General features: G+C 43.1%; 1 protein-coding gene across 4 annotated transcripts in view; it reads left to right on the top strand.

Moving 5' to 3' along the window:
- The first annotated feature begins 1,646 nt into the window (after window positions 1-1,646).
- MKNK1 (MAPK interacting serine/threonine kinase 1) overlaps window positions 1,647-17,502 on the top strand; it is a 40,222-nt gene continuing 24,366 nt past the window's right edge. For 3 of the 4 annotated variants that reach the window (XM_079138825.1, XM_079138823.1, XM_079138826.1), the window contains exons 1-2: window positions 1,647-1,764; window positions 10,888-11,034. The gene's annotated coding sequence lies outside the window, so the exon portion shown is untranslated. The remainder of the gene's footprint in view (window positions 1,765-10,887; window positions 11,035-17,502) is intronic. The other variant, XM_079138824.1, reaches the window with a different exon arrangement.

The raw sequence follows: 17,502 nt of genomic DNA, 5'->3' as shown, positions 1-17,502 counted from the left end.
AAAATTGCTTTGAGAGATTCAGAGAGGGATGCTTTCAGAAGAGAGAAAGGAAGAGAGAACTGAGGTCTCAGTGATGTGAGAAAATAGCCTCTCCGGCAATAGGGCAAAACCTAGCAGGAGAGGGACTTAGGAGAAGCAAAGCATTAGAGGTAGAATAGCAGCTTGGTTGGGAAGCCAGGTTGGACTTTGTTTTCCTGTTGGCTCAAGATCTATAACAATCCTTGGATCAGAGAACAAGGGAATAAGCTATCCTCTTCACCCTGAGGTACAGCATCCCACTGTTGAGGATGACCCACCAACCTTGGCTTCTATGAACACTACAGCCTCTTTTAAGCTCACTGCTGCCACTCTATGCAGGGAGCTGTTGAATATGTGGTGGAATGAACCACAGAAATGGCTGGAATTCCACCTGCTTTGGAGGGCCCCCCCTTCCTCTGAGCCCCCCCAGCACCCTCATCCAGTGTTAACTAAACTTGTTTGCCATGTGGGGGCATAGCAACTTTGAGAATGTGGCTCACAACAGGCCAGAGTGACTCTGGCCCAACTGGTTATTAAGATAGTAAGGGGAACAGACCAGCAAGGCCTCTGAGGACTTGAAGTTTTGGTGGTAGGCCTAGAAAGTGACAGTAGAGAGAGGCTGGGATACACAGGAGCTTTCAGTTTGGACTGAGGGATTCTGGCAGGAACAAATACAGAAGCTTGGAAGAAGACTCTACCTCCCCAGCTTTCACCCAGATTGGGACAAAGTCCTTAATGTTCCCTAATGTCCCCCACCTCCTTCCATCATACATGTGAGAAGAAAGCCCAAAAAAGGAGAAAGGGAACAAACGTTTGTGGGGTGAATGATGGGAAGTCCAAGAAGCTCTTTAAGTAGCATGGCTCACCAGACCCTCACCACAAGATGAGGAGGGCAGGGACGGGACCTTTACTTCCATCTTACAAAGAAGGAAACACTAAGCATCAGAACCTGAATTAAATTCAAGTAACCACTGTCCTCTCATGGCACCTACAGCCTGATGAAGTGTCCTGGTGAGTCTGGTTGAGGTATTAGTTCATTTACAGTTGTTTTTCTACAAGTAACAAACTTGTAAAAAAAAAAATTGGGGGGTTTTAAAAAATTTATTTTTTAGTTGTAGATGGACACAATACCTTTATTTTATTTTCTTATTTATTTATTTATATGGTGCTGAGGATCGAACCCAGTGCCTCACATGTACTAGGCATGCGCTCTACCACTGAGTCACAACCCCAGCCCCTGTTTTTGTTTTTTTAACTAATGGAGGTAATGTTCTACTCGAACACTCAAATGAAATTCTCGGCATCCATACCTTTAAAGAAATATTACAGAATTAGCCCTTTTTAGAAAAGAGCAGCAGTATTTCTTCATATAAAAAAGGCGTTTAAAAATTTCTTCCAGGCATGCAAAGAGTTCAGTAAATATTGATTACACCTGCAGCCGCCAGGTCTCCTCACTCCTGGCGCTTCAGTGGCTTCCGGATGCTGAGACTCGGAAAAGAAAGCATGGAAACGAGCTAAGCCCCACCCACTAGCCAGAGAGCTCCCCGCCCTTCTGCTGACACGCATGCGCAGAAACTCAGGTTCCCCACTCCCTGTGGCCATTAGGGCGCAGGCGCGGCACCGCCCCCTCACGCCCCTCTTTGCTGGGGCCCTCCCCCCCGAGTCTAGCACCGCCTCTTCCGTGTTCTCGACAGAGAGACCTGCAGGTGGGGGTGCGCGTCACCGCTCCCGCCGTGGTCAGCTAAGGTAAAAACGAGACAGCGAGATGTCCCTCGGAGCAACACGGGGCGGGAGTCTGGAGTGAGTCCGTGTTTCTGGGAGGGAGGAGGCAGTCAGGACCTCAGAGCAGCTCGAGGTCACGACCCGATTCTGCTGCGAAAGGACAGGCGAAGGGGACGCTCTTTTAGGACTATACTCAGGGCTTCATTTATGACCTGTCGGGGCTGCGTCTATGCCGAGATCAAGGCGCAGTTTGTGTCCTATCTGGGCTTGCCTGTGCCTACGGTCTCTCGGGATTTGGGTTGTGACAGGTCAGATCACTGTCGGTGTCTGAGGACTGGAGCTCAACCTATGACCCGTATTAGCCTCAGTCCTAACCAGGGATCAGGAGCAAGATTATGGCACGGCTCAGGGCTCAGACAGTCCAACATCACGAATAGTTTTGCATATGAGAAATTTATGAACTGTGCTCACTACATTGTTTTAAATTTAACTGTTTTCATTTATTTCACAATACCATATTTAAAAGCCTTGCCATGTGCAGACGATTGTCCAGTGGGGAGAGGTAGTCGTGACAGGTACAGTATCTCTCCTTAGAGAACTTCCAGGCTATCTGTAGGACTGACTGTCAGTGGAAGATCAGAGGCCATTTGCAGATGACAGAAATGAAGTGTTGTTGAAAGTGCTTGACTTTGGGATCAGGCAGACCTGGGTTCAGATCTCACCTTTGCCACTTCCTAGATATGTGTCCTTGGACCAGTCATTTCCCTTCTCAGAGCTTGTTTCTCTTCTATAAAATGGGCATAATAAGGCCATTGTGAATGTTGAATAGAATTATATGTAAGTCTTCTAGTATAGCACTTGTCAGGCAATCGGTACTGAATATGATTCCTGTATACTAGGCCATTTTGGTCTGGAGTACTTTAGAGAGGCTCTGGAGGAAGAGTTGATAAGACCTGAGCTTTGAAGCCTCAGTGGCATTTACAGGTATAACTGACCTTGCAGGATGGGGAAAGAACTAATGCTTATTGACCACTGCCCATGTGCCAAGTGTCTGCTGGGCAGTTGGTGTATAGTGTGTCACTGGATCCCCATCCATAGCCAGATGCTTTCAGCCAGCTATCCTTAGCTTCAGCCCCTCTAAAGAGGGCTAGACTGGGAGCAATGTGAAGAGGAGACCAGGGTTGGGTTTTTATATGGAACTGAGACAGCTGGAGACTTTGGTACACTCTCTCTACCTTCCACCCTTCCCTGTTTCCACCTCAACTTTCTCTTTCTGTAATCCAGAGGACTAGCTGGGCTCTTGACTTTGTGTGGGAATCCTGTTACTTTAGTGCATTAGCAGATTTTGATCGTTGTGGGACTTGTCAACTCAGATTGCATGAAGAAACAACCATTGGGGAGAGAAGTATCTGTAAATAGGAGCTGTTAGATTGCAGCACATGCTTAGAAAGTGTGTGTCCTCCTGTTATGTGGTCCCATAATAATTCAGTAGCATCTTCTTCATGGGTGCCCATATGATCTTCCTAAGACACTGTTCTGATTGTATTATATCTCTGCTCAGAAACCTTTGCGGACTTCACTGTCACTATACCGTTTAGACTGTTCAGTCTCATAAACAAGACTCTCCAAAATCTGTTCCCAAACCTCTTTTATGCCCTGTTTCTGTTTCCCCAAACCTGTACCCTTTGCCCAGTCAAAATAAACTAGTCTGTTTCTCAAACACTCCCTGTATGTTCCTGCTCCAACCTTTGCTTGCATTCCCTGCTCCTTCTCATCTTTCAAGATCAATGTCTCATGTGACCCCCTTAATGAAACTTCTTAGCCTTTTGCTCCTAGTCCTGTCTTCTGTAGCAGAGACTGAATTTCTGATTGAGTTCTCATCACAGTCTGCCTTGGGTATGTCACTCCATACAGACAAAGGACTGTGTCTGTTTCATTCCTTCTCTACCTGGTTCAGGGCTGGCACATAGTAGGCCTCCGCAATGTTTGTGGTTAAATGAGTCAGTGACATTTCCTACTTACTCGCTTTGGTATTTGTTTTATGAGCTTTCAGGTTCAGAAGGGGATTTGTGTTTTCCTTCTCTTTGTGGCTAAGGAGGGCCCTAGTTTAGATTGATGATGCCCCAGTTACAGGCATCAAAGGCCTGAAAGTACAGAGATTCTGGATGAGCCATTGCTGCTGTTTTTTCTGGCTCTTGGCTTGCCTTTGCTGTGAGTTTTGTTGGGAGGGAGGTCATGCTCTGTTCAGGGACCCAAAGAGTTGTTGCTATAGTTCATGCAGGGGAAAACTCACAGGTGACTGACTAATCAGTTGCTCTGCCGTTGGCCTTGGTAAACAGCATTCTCTCCCATCTGGGGACCAGCAACTACAATTCCATTTTTCCTTGCCAACAGCCTGAGCATATGGAACCAAAGGTTCTTTGTTGATCCTAAAAAATATGGAGCTGGGGTTGTGGCTCAGTGGTAGAGTGCTTGCCTAGCATGTGTGAGACACTGGGTTTGATTCTCAGTACCACATATAAATAAATGAATAGAATAAAGGTCTGTCAACATCTAAAATATATATAAAATGACAAAAACAAAAAAATATACATCATTAAAGGTCGAAGGAGCTTGGGAACCATCTGGTTCTACCACTTCCATTTTACAGATGGGGAAATGCCCAAAGATGGGAAAGGACTTGATTGGAATTACACAAGAAATCAAGGGGTAGAGATAGTTGTAGAAGTGAAATGACCTTTTTTTTTTTTTTTTTTTCTAATTTACTTTACTATATTGAAGCTTTTTAAAATAATCTTTAAGATTTATTTATTTTAATGTTTTGAGATGAAATCTCTCTTTGTTGCCCAGGCTGGCCTCAAATTCCTGAATTTAAGTGATCTTCCTACCTCAGCTGGTATTATAGGCATGTACCACCACACCCAGTTGTACATTATTACTATAATATCTAACATTTATTGAGTGCTCACTATGTGCTGGACACTGTTTTTAGTACTTTAAACAATTTTATAGACTTGGAAACTGAGGCAGATAGAAATCACTCAAATCTGTTTTCTAATCCCACAACTTTGGTGTTTAGTATGGTTTTAATGGCAGTCATCTCCTACCCAGTGGAGTAGAACAGTTCTCCAAAGAACTTGCTCCTAGATCTGCCTTCCTCTGGGAGTAAAAGACATCCTGCCAGCATGCTGAAAAGATATCTCAAGAGGAATCCAGAGTATGTTGGAAGAATAGACAAAAGGCCAGACTTGGTGGCACAAGTCTGTCATCCCAGCTACTCAGGAAGCTGAAGAAGGAGGATCCAAGTTCACGGCTAGCCTGGGCAACATAACAAGATGCTGTCTCAAAATAAACAAAAAAGGGGCTGAGGATGTAGCTCAGTGGTAGAGCACTTACCTAGCATGTGTAAGACCCTGGGTTCAATTCCCAGTACCAAGCGGGTAGGGGAAATGGAGAAAGGAATAAAGCAAATCCACATGAGTACTAGTGAATCTTAATTTAGGAATATGTTTAAGCATCAATGTGTAGTATTGAGGCACGTAGTAAACACTTGATAAATGAATAAATTTTTTAAATTGCCTATTTATTTAGTTAGGCAGTAAATTCTTTGTTTTAGAAAAAACTCAGTCCTGGATCTTTCTATATAGCTTCCTGGTCTAGGGTGGAGAGATTCAATTCAACAAGAACATATTGTGCTCTTGCCATGTACAAACCCCTCCTATTGAGAAATATACACAGAGGACAATAACACATTTCCTGCCTTTTGTAAGCAATTGTCTTCTCCAAGCCTTCTCCCTCCAGTGTCATTGGGAAGATAGATAAATACATAAATAACTGAAATCAGACTGACTATGGTAAATGTAGTAAGGAATGTAAACAAAGTGGGAGTTTGAGCAAAGGAAAAAATCAATCCCGTCATGACCAGAGGATTCCTGAAGGTGGGGAATTTCTGCTGGGTGGGAGAAGCCACAGCTTGAGGGATGGTCTAGAGGTAGAGATGCACAGCGTGTTTATGTGTGCCAGGGGAAAGAAGGTGTGCTGGTGAGGAGGGAAAATAAGCTGAAATGGTGGATTATGGACAAAATGTAGATAGGGGTGGGAAGAACACTGACATTTATCAGTGTCTGCTTTGTGGTTTGCAGTGTGCCACATGCTTTACACTTTGTAATTTATTTAATCCTCACAATCCCTGCAATATCCTCAATTTAAAGATGAAAAAACCAGACCTCAGGAAGATTAAAGTGATTTCCCCAAGGTCAAGTAGCTAGTAAGTGGCATAGCTTGGTTCTGACCTAGGAGGGTTAGATTCAAAGGCTGACCATCTTTCCCTTTTGCTGCAGGGCTCTGGGTACCATGACTTGGGCTGTTTACTCTGACTATGAAACAGGGGCTGACTGGAGCAAAGAACCCAGAATGGGGACATCAGTGAGGAGACTTAAACCGTGAGCCACAGTTTGGAAGCTGCCTGGTCTAGGTCTGCTTGATTGGGTTAATACATGAGCATTTTGGCAACTCCTGCAGTACCATAAATCAGTGCACTGTCATCCTTAACTAGTGGAATCTTAAAATGAGTTTAGAGAAGCTAAGGGCACCCTTGTATTTTAGGCAAGGGTTCTGATGTGCAGTTGGCAGTTTGTTCCAGAAGTCTTCTAGGGAAGCAACTCATATGACATGTTCTGTTGCTTCATTTCCTCACCATTAAGTTCAACAAGAATCTGTAATGGAGGAAAGAGCACTACACTGGAAAGGAGACTGGCATTCAAGCCCTGGCCTGCTCATCTGAATCCTCAGTCTCAGCTTCCTTCTCTGTAATAGGGGGGATTGGATTTCACTCCTGAGGCCTTGTCTCCTGCTACTGTCATGTACTGCTTTGCCCTTCCTGATTTGGGGAAGATTAAGGGAGTGACTGAGAATGTGAACCTGAATTCAACATCCTAAGGTTCAAGGTCCAGCCTCTCGTTCCTATTGGAAGACAATAAGTAGGATATAGACTCTAGAGTTGGACTGCCCAGGTTTGCATCCTGCCTCTGTAACTGTCCAACTGTATGACTGGCAAGTTATTTAACTTTGCCAAGTCTGTTTCTTCATCTGTAAAATGGGGATATGAATACTACCTGTAGTAGGTGCTAAATGAATGTTAACTTTAATAATAATAATTCAAATTATATCAAGGCCAATTTCAGCACTGTGTTTATAGAAAGTATATTTATTAGGGCCATTTCCCCCACCATCTTACTCTGACGTCACTGCCTTCTCTCTTTCCAGTGCTCTGTTAGGAAACTTGGAAATTTTGTATTGTTCTGTCACAGAGTTACAAATCATGACACAACACGAAGTGCCTGTAGGAAAAGGGTCAATGAAAAGTGTGGCTTGCTGTGTGTGATCTGGAGGCTGAGGCAAAAGGGTTGCAAGTTTCTAGCCTTGGTCACTTAGTGAGACCCTGTCTCAAAATAAAAAATAAAATTAAAAGGACTGGGATATAGCTCAGTGTAAAGCACCTCAGGGTCAAACCCCAGTACTGAAAAACAAAGTCAGTAGCTTTTTAGAAAATCTCACCTGACTTGGGTTTTCTCCCACCTCTCTCCATAGTAAATAGGACCAGACAGCGTTTTCATTTCTTTTTGCACAGCTTTCAGCAAAAGTGCTAAGCAAGACCCCATCAGTTCACTTGCCAGAAAGAACTACAACAATGCAGTATCTCTGGAAAAATCATGCCTAATCTGGTTCTTTTCTCCAGCTTAAACCCCTCTGGCCTTATCTTAAGCTAGTTCTTATTGTTTGCTTTTCCATGAATATGGAGAAGTTTCTTTCGATTATAAAGGGAAGAGAAGATCAAGATTTTTCTCATGAGAACCTTTTCTGTACTTAAAGCTAGAATCCAGTTAGGCCTCATCGTCTCTTCTCCAGGCTAAACAGCCTGGGCTGCTTTCACATCACCCGTAAAACCTATTTTCCATCCCTTGGATCACATTGGTTATGCTTCTTTTCTTTCTCTTTGGTTTTTCTACTTCTTGGCACTGACCCAGAATGTGCTAGTCTGCTAATAAAAGTCAAAAACAGTTTAAGAAGAGAATAACTTCAGAAGTTTCATTCATTCATTAACATTTCTAAGTATTTGCCCCATGCCAGGCCCTCTGCTAAGGCATAGGAAACCCTGAGGTGACTTGGACATAATCTCTGCCCTCTCCTTATCTCAGTCCAGGGGGAGGATGTGTAATAAAGCATTTTAAATACTGTGATCAAATTATGTACAGGGATAGGAGGCTGGAAATTGTTTAGGGTAATAAGAAGCAACCCCTTTAGCTGGACTGTAGGTGGAGACTTCCAGAGGAGCAAGGAAAGTAGGACTCGGGAGGGCTGGTCTGAGTAACACTGGGGAAGCCACAGTGGAGCTCCTGTATTCCAGAGGCAGTGGCACCCATTAGAAGTTTTGAAGCAAGACTGAAAATACCATAAGCCTTAGTCTTTTCTGTGCCCCATTGATGTTTTCTGTCTTAAAAGTAATGTGATAATGCCTTGTTTGTATACTTTGGGGGTTTTGTCTCTAAGACTCCCATAGCAAGTCTAGTTCTTGAGCTCTGGAGAAAATCCATTTTCAGTCCAACAGGAAGTTCATGAAGAATGGAGAGAGAATTGGGTGCCCATCCAGGTACAGCCAGCCTATTTAAGACCTAACTGCAGGTCAATATGTGTGGGTTTGGTCTGACTTCCCCAGACCAAAGTAGGAAGAGAGGCAGGAATGAAGAAAGGTTCCAGGGCTCACCTCGGTATTTGGTGAAGCTTGCTAAGAGGGGTTAAGCACTGTGTAAGTCAGAAGTTCTTGCTAAGGAGGAAAAGTGACCCAAGAGAATTAGGAATGGTGGCAGAGGAGTCAGGACTTACTGGGCCCTTAGAATCTTCAGCATATGTCTGAAAACAACCAATTTCTGTCTCTCTGTGCTTGGCTATCACTTTGTTACCTCCTTCTCCCCAGGTGTGGTTTATAGAGTGGCAGGGTTGCTTTCTAGAGCCACAGTTGATCTGCAAAAGTCTTATCACAAGCTAGAATAAGAGTTACAGGTTACTGAGTGTCTCCTAGATGCCAGGCATTGGTGCTGCAGGCTTAATATACACAAATTCATTTAATCCTCACAACAGGTGTATTATTGCTTCTATTTTATAGATGATGACATTGAAGTCCAAGACTACCTTGGTAGTAGATGGTAGGGCCAGAATTAGAATCCAGGACCTAATACTTGAAAGCCCATGTGCTTTTACTACCTCAGCTCTAGTGTGGCTCCAAATGGCAGAATAATACAAAGTTTATAAAGGAGTTCTGAGTTTCATTTTTGTTTTTTTCATTGTAGACCAGTTGTTGGCAAATTATGACCCACAGTCCACAGCTGGCTTGCCCCCTGTTTTTGTATGAACTGTCAGCTAAGGATGTTTTTTTTTACATTTTTAAGTGGCTGGGGGCAATAAATGAAAATTTTGTAACACAAGGAAAGTATATGAAACTCAGAGTTCAGTATTCATAAAGTTTTATTAACATATGACCATAGTCATTCATTTACATACAATCTCTGACTGCTTTTCCTCTGCAAAGACAAGACTGAGCAGTTGTGATAAAGATCACATGATACACAACATAAAATATTTACTGTCTGGCCCTTCGTAGGAAAAAAAAAAAAAAAAAAAAAAAAGCCAGCCCCTACTATAGATAACAAGAAGGGAAGGGACCAAATGGCAAGACTAAAAACAAAGAGAAGTTCAAAGGTGTTCAAGGCCATCCCTGGAAGTGCGGTGGTTGCAGCAGGAGAGAGAATAACCTATTTCACTGGGCCCAAGAGATTTGGGAATAAAAAGCACAATAGGCAGGACTACCCAAAGTGTTAATGTCTCTAAGGAACAATAAGGAGATACTATGAGGATGATGTAGTTTATTCAGATTCACTAGAGCCCTTTGGTGTCAGATACTATGTTAAACACTGGAAATATGAGGTAAAAAAGATACCCCTGCCTTTAAGGAGCTTATGGCCTGGTGGGAAGGCCACATATGCCTGTTTACAGCCTGCTGTGTTATAATGGAATTCTGAGGTCTCTATGAAATACTGAGTGTATTAGAAACAATGTGAAGGGTGCTTCTGCAATTTGCAGGAATGCTTTCTGGAATTGCCCTGGGCCTTGAAGAATGAGTAGTAGTTATTTTATAAGAAGCTGAATATAAGACTCAGGGAAAACCTGACAGTGTGAGCATTTGGAGCATATGCAGTTGGAGAAGAAAGAGATACTGGAAATGATGTAAAGGTTCTGTGGCTGGGTAACTGGCAGAATGATGTAATCGAACATAGAACAGAAATCAGGAGGAAGGAAGTTGTGGGTGGGGGTTAAGGACACATCCAATTTGGGACATGTAGTTCAAGGTAAAATGTTGAAACACATCCAGATTCCAGAAAGCCTCTTCAAAGTTTTTAGCACTAAGGCCTAGAATTCAGATTTAAAACTGGAATTTCAGAGCTTTTTCCCAGGAAAAGGGGAAGTGTACATTTATTTAACAGAAAGAAGTTGACAAAACAACTTCTAACATGTGATAGCTAGAGCCATGAAATTAAAAATAGCAGTGGACATACAGGAAATTAAGTAATTACATTGGAAACTAGCAAAAATTACACACTTGGCATAAAACCTTGTTCCCATTTAAGCCACCTATTTCGCTCCATCTGTTATTTCTTCTGGTACTGTTACTTCTTGCCCGTGAGACTTGGACCAGGCCACTAGGAGATGAAGCCAGAGTTTATTTGTCTCTAAAAAAGTAGGCAACACAGAAATGTCAGCTTTTACCTTTTGCATAAGACTGCTCAGAGTGAACAGAAGGGTTCAACTCTATCATCCTGGCCAGTTACACCTTTTGGAATCTAGAATTCCACAGTGGAAACAAAAAATGAAAAATTTTACTCGGAGTCCCACTACATCTTCCAATGCTAGTGTCAGCATTTTCAGATATTTACCTGTTTGCTTTTAAAGCTTAGAGACGTCTATGACTGTTGTGTGCCAGTCTACTTCTTGGGGTAACTAACAGGGCTGGGGGACACATGGGTAGGTCTCTTGTCTTCTTCGGTCCTCTCAGAGAAGTCAGCATTTTGATATCCTTTCTTCTTCTGCTCGAAGATTTTTGTGCCAGGTAAGATGAAGCAGGTGGAGAACTGAAGGACAGCTGTGTGCAGAAGCCTGTGAACCCATCCAACAGCAACACTGTTTCCCTTGGAATTTCAAGTTCACTGAGGACCACTGCTCAAAAGTTGGAAAAACCCATAGGTAAGATTGAGTGGACATTTTACTTATCCTTTTAGATTACTCAGCATTGAAATTATCTGATTATTTCCAGGGGAAGGGATGGGCCTGAGATCAGCTAAGCAGTTGATGATTTTTGGTATTTAGTTGCGTAGCTGGGCTTAACTGAGTGGCCTTGTGTGCCTAAGACAGGTGCTTAGTAAGGAGGAACATGTTTCTTCAGAATAACAGAGGATCATAAGGAAACCATGCACTAAGTAAAACATATTTGTAGACTTTTTTTTTTTTTTTTTTTTTTTGCGGTGCTGGGGATCGAACCCAGGGCCTAGTGCTTGCAAGGCAAGCACTCTACCGACTGAGCTATCTCCCCAGCCCATACTTGTATACTTTTAACTACAAGAGCAAAACAGCTGCATCATAGTGAACCAGAATCAAGTACAGCAGAAATATAAAATGTGAAATTCTTGTACTCACCCAATCTCGTTCTTCTCAGGGAACCATTGTTAATAATTTTTTGTATCTCTTCTTTTTGTTTGTTTTTAAACTAATGTATGACACATAGGATGACATTTTGAAGTGTTCTGTGTTCCACTCTGACCTGAGGTTTTGTTATGCCTGGAAGGTTATAAGTCCTGTCTTATTTGTAGATTTGGGCCAAATGAGAGTTGAGTGAGATAGCTTTAGCCTGGTCTCTGAGTTTCCATAGTCCTTGGCTGCTGTGTCACCCATCTGCATCTGAAGCTTCTCAGTGGCACCACTGTCTCCCCCTGCTCCCCATCCCCAGGCTGTGTTCACTCCTTCTCTGACTACACTGTTCTTATGTTTACCTAATTTTGGTTAAAAAGCATATATTCATAAACATATGTGAGGGTCCCCCTCTATGCCTGACTGTACTGGGCCATAAGGTGGAGAGGAATAACACACTGTCCCCTCTTTCAAGGAGACTAGTAGCCTTTGATCCTGCCCTGTGTCCAGTCATATGGCAGGACATGGACCAGTTCTGCCTCTGGTTTCCTTCCTCCCACTGAAACATGCCTTGACTTTCTCTTCCTTTCTAACCCTGCAGTCCCCACCCAGATATAGGACTTTCTTGCCTTCCCCTGAACTGTTGCAGTGGCCTCGGTCTCCTGTCTGTCCCCAGCCTGCAGTTTGTTCTATACATCACAGCCAGTTTGATAGCCCTAAGGCACATCCTCCATGGTCCCCACTCCCTCCCCATTGCCTAGTACAGTGGTTCACGAGTATGCTCTGCAGAAATATTTCCAGGGGATCTGCAAGGTCAAGAGGATTCTCATGATAGTACTAAGATGCTATTTGTTGTCACAGGAAGTGCAAGTGCCTTAGCACTAGTCAAGGCAATAGCACTGAGCTGTGCTAGTGGCCATTGTATTCTTCACTGCTACACACTCACAGTATTTTTAAAATGCCATTTTCATGTAAAAATGTTCTTGATGACTGGGCATGGTGATTCATGCCTGTAATCCCAACAACTCAGGAGGCTGAGGCAGGAGGATCACAAGTTCAAGGTCTGCCTGGGTTACTTAATGAGACTCTATCTCAAAGTGGGTTGGGACGGGGTGCTGGAGATGCAGCTCAGTGGTAAAGTGCACTGGGTTAAATCCCCAGTACTCATAGGATTGTTTCAGTTGCACACTGAAGGAGCTGCTATTTTCACTTTCATGTGAAAGGATGACTGTTGGTTGTTGAGGGTAGAAAGAAGACAGGGACCAGGTGCTGAAGGGTCTTGTAGGGTATATTAATGAGCTTGGGTGACTTTTTGTAGCCTGCCTTCTCTCTACTCCTCACCCAAGTCCTTCTTGCTGCTTTGTTTTCCCCTTTCCACGTCCTTCCTCTTGTCACTCCTTCCAGCACAAAATGCAGTGCAGCTCTGAAGACTGCTGTGATCTCAGAATCAGAGCAGAAGAAGATGGACCTTTGGCCTTTGGAAATATCACTACCCTAGCTCTGATTGAGGCCTGTTGTGGATTGCCACCCAGACCCCGGGCAGACCTCACAGTCAGGTTCATGACAGCTGAGTGACATCATGTATGAGGCTGCCCAGCCTTCCTGGGCAGAAGGAAGAATACTTTAGCTCCATGGAATTTCACTTAACAGATGGTCTCTGATTGAGCTGATTTTACCTGTGGCTCTTTGCACCAGTCATGTTAAATTTGATTGGCTTCTGATTAAATGTTCCCTTTCCTTGTCTCCTACATAGTAATGATGCCATCAGAAACCACATCAACCAACTACCAGGTCAGGTAGGAGAAGAATGTAGGCTTACACCTGATACCCAGAATGCCATGAAATAATGTGATTGGACTTTGGTTTGTAGCTCATATTCCATACATGACAGAACACAAACTACAAAGCTATCTCAGAGCATGATGAAACTTCTGATAGATTAGACTTTCTTTTTTCTTTTTCTTTTTTTTTTTTTTTTTTCGTACCAAGGACTTAACCCAGGGACATTTTACCACTAAGCCATATCCCCAGCCCTTTTTATATTGAGACAGAATCTCACTAAATTGCTTAGGGCCTTACTAAATTGCTGAAGCTGGCCTCAAACTTGTTATCCTCCTGCCTCAGCCCCCTTGGTTGCTGAGATTACAGGTATGTGCCACCACACCCCACTAGATTAGACTTTAGACTAATATAATAAAGAGGGTGTGGTAATAATGTCTTGTATTTCTGTAAACTAAAGCAGTGCTGCCCAACTTTTTGACATCAGAGCACTTGGGAGAAAATGGTAGTGTTTGACTGCATGTACAGTGAGCCCAGGGGCTGAAGGCCTGATGAGGGATAAGCATCTTACAGCACATCAGTTGGGAAGCTCTGTACCAAGGTTTATAAAAAACAGCATTCTCATTAGTAGCTGGCTTTCACTGGCTACCCCTCCTGCCTTTTAGCATTTATGTTTAAGTACAGTGCAATGGTTAAAAGCTTGAATTCTCAGCCAGATCATCTTAAGTCCCAGTTCTGTCACTTACTAGCTTATGTGACCAAAGGCAAATCATTCTATCTCTTTTTTTTTTTTTTTTTTTTTTTTTTGAGAATAAATAACTGTTTTAATTCATCCTTAGGAGAGGATTCCATAAGCAAGTGTAATGATGGATGCAAAGTTCAAAGAGAGTTTTAAGTATGTTATTTTTATCTCTAGCTATATTTTCCAGTTCATTCTATCTCTTGGTATCTGTTTCTTTTTCTGCAAATTGTGGGCAATAATTATGCTTGTCTCAGAGTTGTGAAGATTAAATGAGTGAGTATATGTAGTGTAGAGTCTGTAAAGTTCTTAGACATTGCCTGGCCTGTGGTGACTGTGTACACTGTAAGTGCTATTAGTGGTAGAGTGCACCATAACTACCGCTGCCACTTCAAAGGCATAAATGAGCTGGGTCAGTCTCCCTGGCCTGCATGTTGCCTCCTCTGTCTCACATGGCTTAGTTGTGGCCTCCTCTCTGAGAGTGTCTGTCCTATTTCCTTCAGTTTCCTTTTTTTTTTTTTTTCTTTCTGTTCTTGTGTTTTGGTGCTGGGGATTGAACCCAGGGCCTCATACCAGCTAGGCAAGTGCTCTACCACTAAGCCACATCTCCAGCCCTCGGTTTCCTTCCACTGTCTCAGCTTGGCATTTGTTTGGGCCCTCAGCTGGCTGATGCCTGAGGAGGCAGCCAGGCTCGTGGTTATACTCTTTAGCTTGTTCTCGCCACTCTTCCTTCTCCAGAAGGCCCTTGTAGCTAAAGGAAGTGCTCAGACAGGGACCTTGAAAGGGCTTAAGTGGGTGGGTAGGGGAGCAGGAGCTGTTTGCAGAGCCATGTTAGTCAGATAACCCTGTTTGCTATCACCCACTAGATGTGACAGCTGGTGAGTTCTGTACAGACTTTGTCAGAGTACAGAGTGTGGATCTGGTGGCTTGGGGAAAAGTGTGCTGGCTCATTAGGCTTTATAAGAAATGACACAGTCGTTTCAGAAGGTGGGCCTTGAGGAGAGAACCTGTTGCTGTTGTGCCACCTTCCCACCCCTGTGGGACTCCTTGCCCCTCCCTGTCACTCTGGGACTTCTCTGGGCCATTCCCTGGGCAGATGCCAGGTTGAATCTTGGATCCATATCCTTAACACCTGCTACACTTCCAGTACAATCAGTACATGTTGGCCAACAAGTTTCACAAAGAAATGAAATATATAATGTACTTATGCACACAAAAATATGCATCCCTATTTTACAGAGAAAGCAAGATAAACATGCCTAGGAATGGAAACACTGATTCTTATTGGTGATGCTGGGCTTGCTTATGATCTGATCTTTCCTCACTCCCCCTGTATCCTCCATGCTTCAGCTGGCCTGAACAATGTGCAGTGGCCCTAACCATCCATGGCACCTCTCCTGCAGGCCTTAGGGTGCTTTTCCTCAGTCTGAGAGACTCTCTGCCAGCTCCACCCTGTGCAGTTCCCACTCACCCTTCAGGTGCCCAGCTAGTCAGATTCCTCTCTTCTGCTCCACAGCACCTGGAACTTCCCTGTCACAGCACTTGTCCTACCATATTAAAATTGTTGTACATGTCACTGCTGAAGGGTAGATGTGTTCCTTGTGTTCTCACTGTCAAGTACTAGAGGATCAGTAGCTGCCCAGGAAATACGGCAATGGTGGAATGAATAAGTCAGTGTGCTTTTGTGTCTGGTTTCTTATTTGATCCTATGCCTTATGACATAGACAGCCCAGCCTTACTCTTACCCATTTTGTCCAGAAAGAAACTGACTCTCAGAGAAGCTGAGCTACTGGCCTGAATTCAGGCAGGAGTGGGAGCCACAACTTTCAGGATCCAATGTTCAGGGCATTTCTTTGTCTGTTTTTATAAAGTAACTTCTTTTAAAAAGATAAAAGCAGTTTTTTTTTGTTTTCTTGTGGTGTCAGGGATCTAACCCAGGGCCTCTGGAACACTAAGTGAACACTCTATCACTGAACTTTACTGCCAGCTCCTTCATTTGTTGCTTTTCATAATTGTAAAATTAATATATTTATCAAACCAATAGTCCTAAAATAGTTGTTCAAAATTGAATGTTGAATTTCAATACAGAGATATCTAGTTACAATTTTAAAAACCATAGTCAGATTCTAAATTCCAACATGTATTAGAGAAAAATCATTATGTATTTTACTAAGAAATAAAACTTGATTTAAAAAATAATAGCATAAAAATAATGTTGCATTGCATACAATTTAAAGAATACTGAAAAATGTGAGGGAGAAAATAAAAATCATCCCACCACACAGAGAAACTACTATAAATTAGAATTGGCCTAGACTTGAAAGGCAGCAATGAGTTTGGATCTCAGTGAGGCCATTAACTAGATGTTCAGCATTGGTAGGTTATTTAGCCCACCAACTGTCTACTCTGAGCTTATTTCCTCACCAGAAATATGGTAAAATATTTACCGTTTGGGATTATTGTAAGAATGAGACAAATATAAAATACCCCCAGCACAATGTCTAGCACATAGTTGTACCCTTTAATATGTAGTAGTATTAACTGTTTGTGTGTTTCTATCAAGACTTTCCATTCCGTTGTGCGTTCATGTGTTTGTATACATACTTGTGCATGCACATATGTTTTTGAAGCATATTTATATGTTTAATTATATCACTGGATCCTCACAGCAACCCTGTAAGGTAGACAAGGCAGGAGTATTTTTAAACCTATTCTATAGATGAAGAAACTGAGATTCTTAAGAGGCAAAGTAACAACAACAACAACAAAAAGGCAAAGTAACTTAGCCTCAGTGCTGTCTTGTAATATGTGAACCAGGACTTCTGCCCTGGTCCCTTGATCCCAAGCCCACATGTCTTCCTGTCGCTGTGTGCCACTTCTCCTATTCTACCTTGTACCTCCATCAGTCACACATATGTGAGCCACTGAGCCTACCCAGGATGCCCAGGAGGAAGGCAAGGACTGGAGGCTGCAATGCTGGGAGCCTCCAGACCAGCTGGGTTCTGTCTGGAAACTCACAAGTGCTCACTTCCTCCTCTAAAATAACAAAATGGGCTTTTGCTAGAAAGTTAAGGACATTTTGTGTTATAGGGTGAGTGTGTCAGGGAACTGATAAAAGTCCTGAACTGAATTCATAGAACAGAGTAGCCTTCCTTGGCCACATTTCTTTCAGAGTGTGCACTAGGTACCTAACAAGTCTGTGTGACACACACTGCACTGATGGTATGTGCATCTTTTCATGTCATTTCCATTTCAGTGTGCAGTTTCTAGGGGCTGATATGTGTCTGACACTATACCTTGACTTAGAGACAGCTCCACAGGGGACAACTATGACTTTAGGAGCACTGGAGTACTCAGTAGTAAAATCAGCACTCAACCACAGCTTGCAGGGGGTTGGGAGCAGAGGATGGTGTAATCACTACTAGTTCTGTGCAGTGATACCGCGGTGTTTGCCTAGTGCCTAACTGATTTCCAGAGTGTTTGCACAAACCCTAAAGCATCTGGAGTTA

This window comes from Sciurus vulgaris (assembly GCF_902686455.1).
Source record: "Sciurus vulgaris genome assembly, chromosome: 1".
NCBI classification, from domain to species: Eukaryota; Metazoa; Chordata; class Mammalia; order Rodentia; family Sciuridae; genus Sciurus; species Sciurus vulgaris.
The sequence above is the reverse complement of the archived record's forward strand: the minus strand, read 5'-3'. Positions and strand labels throughout refer to the sequence as shown.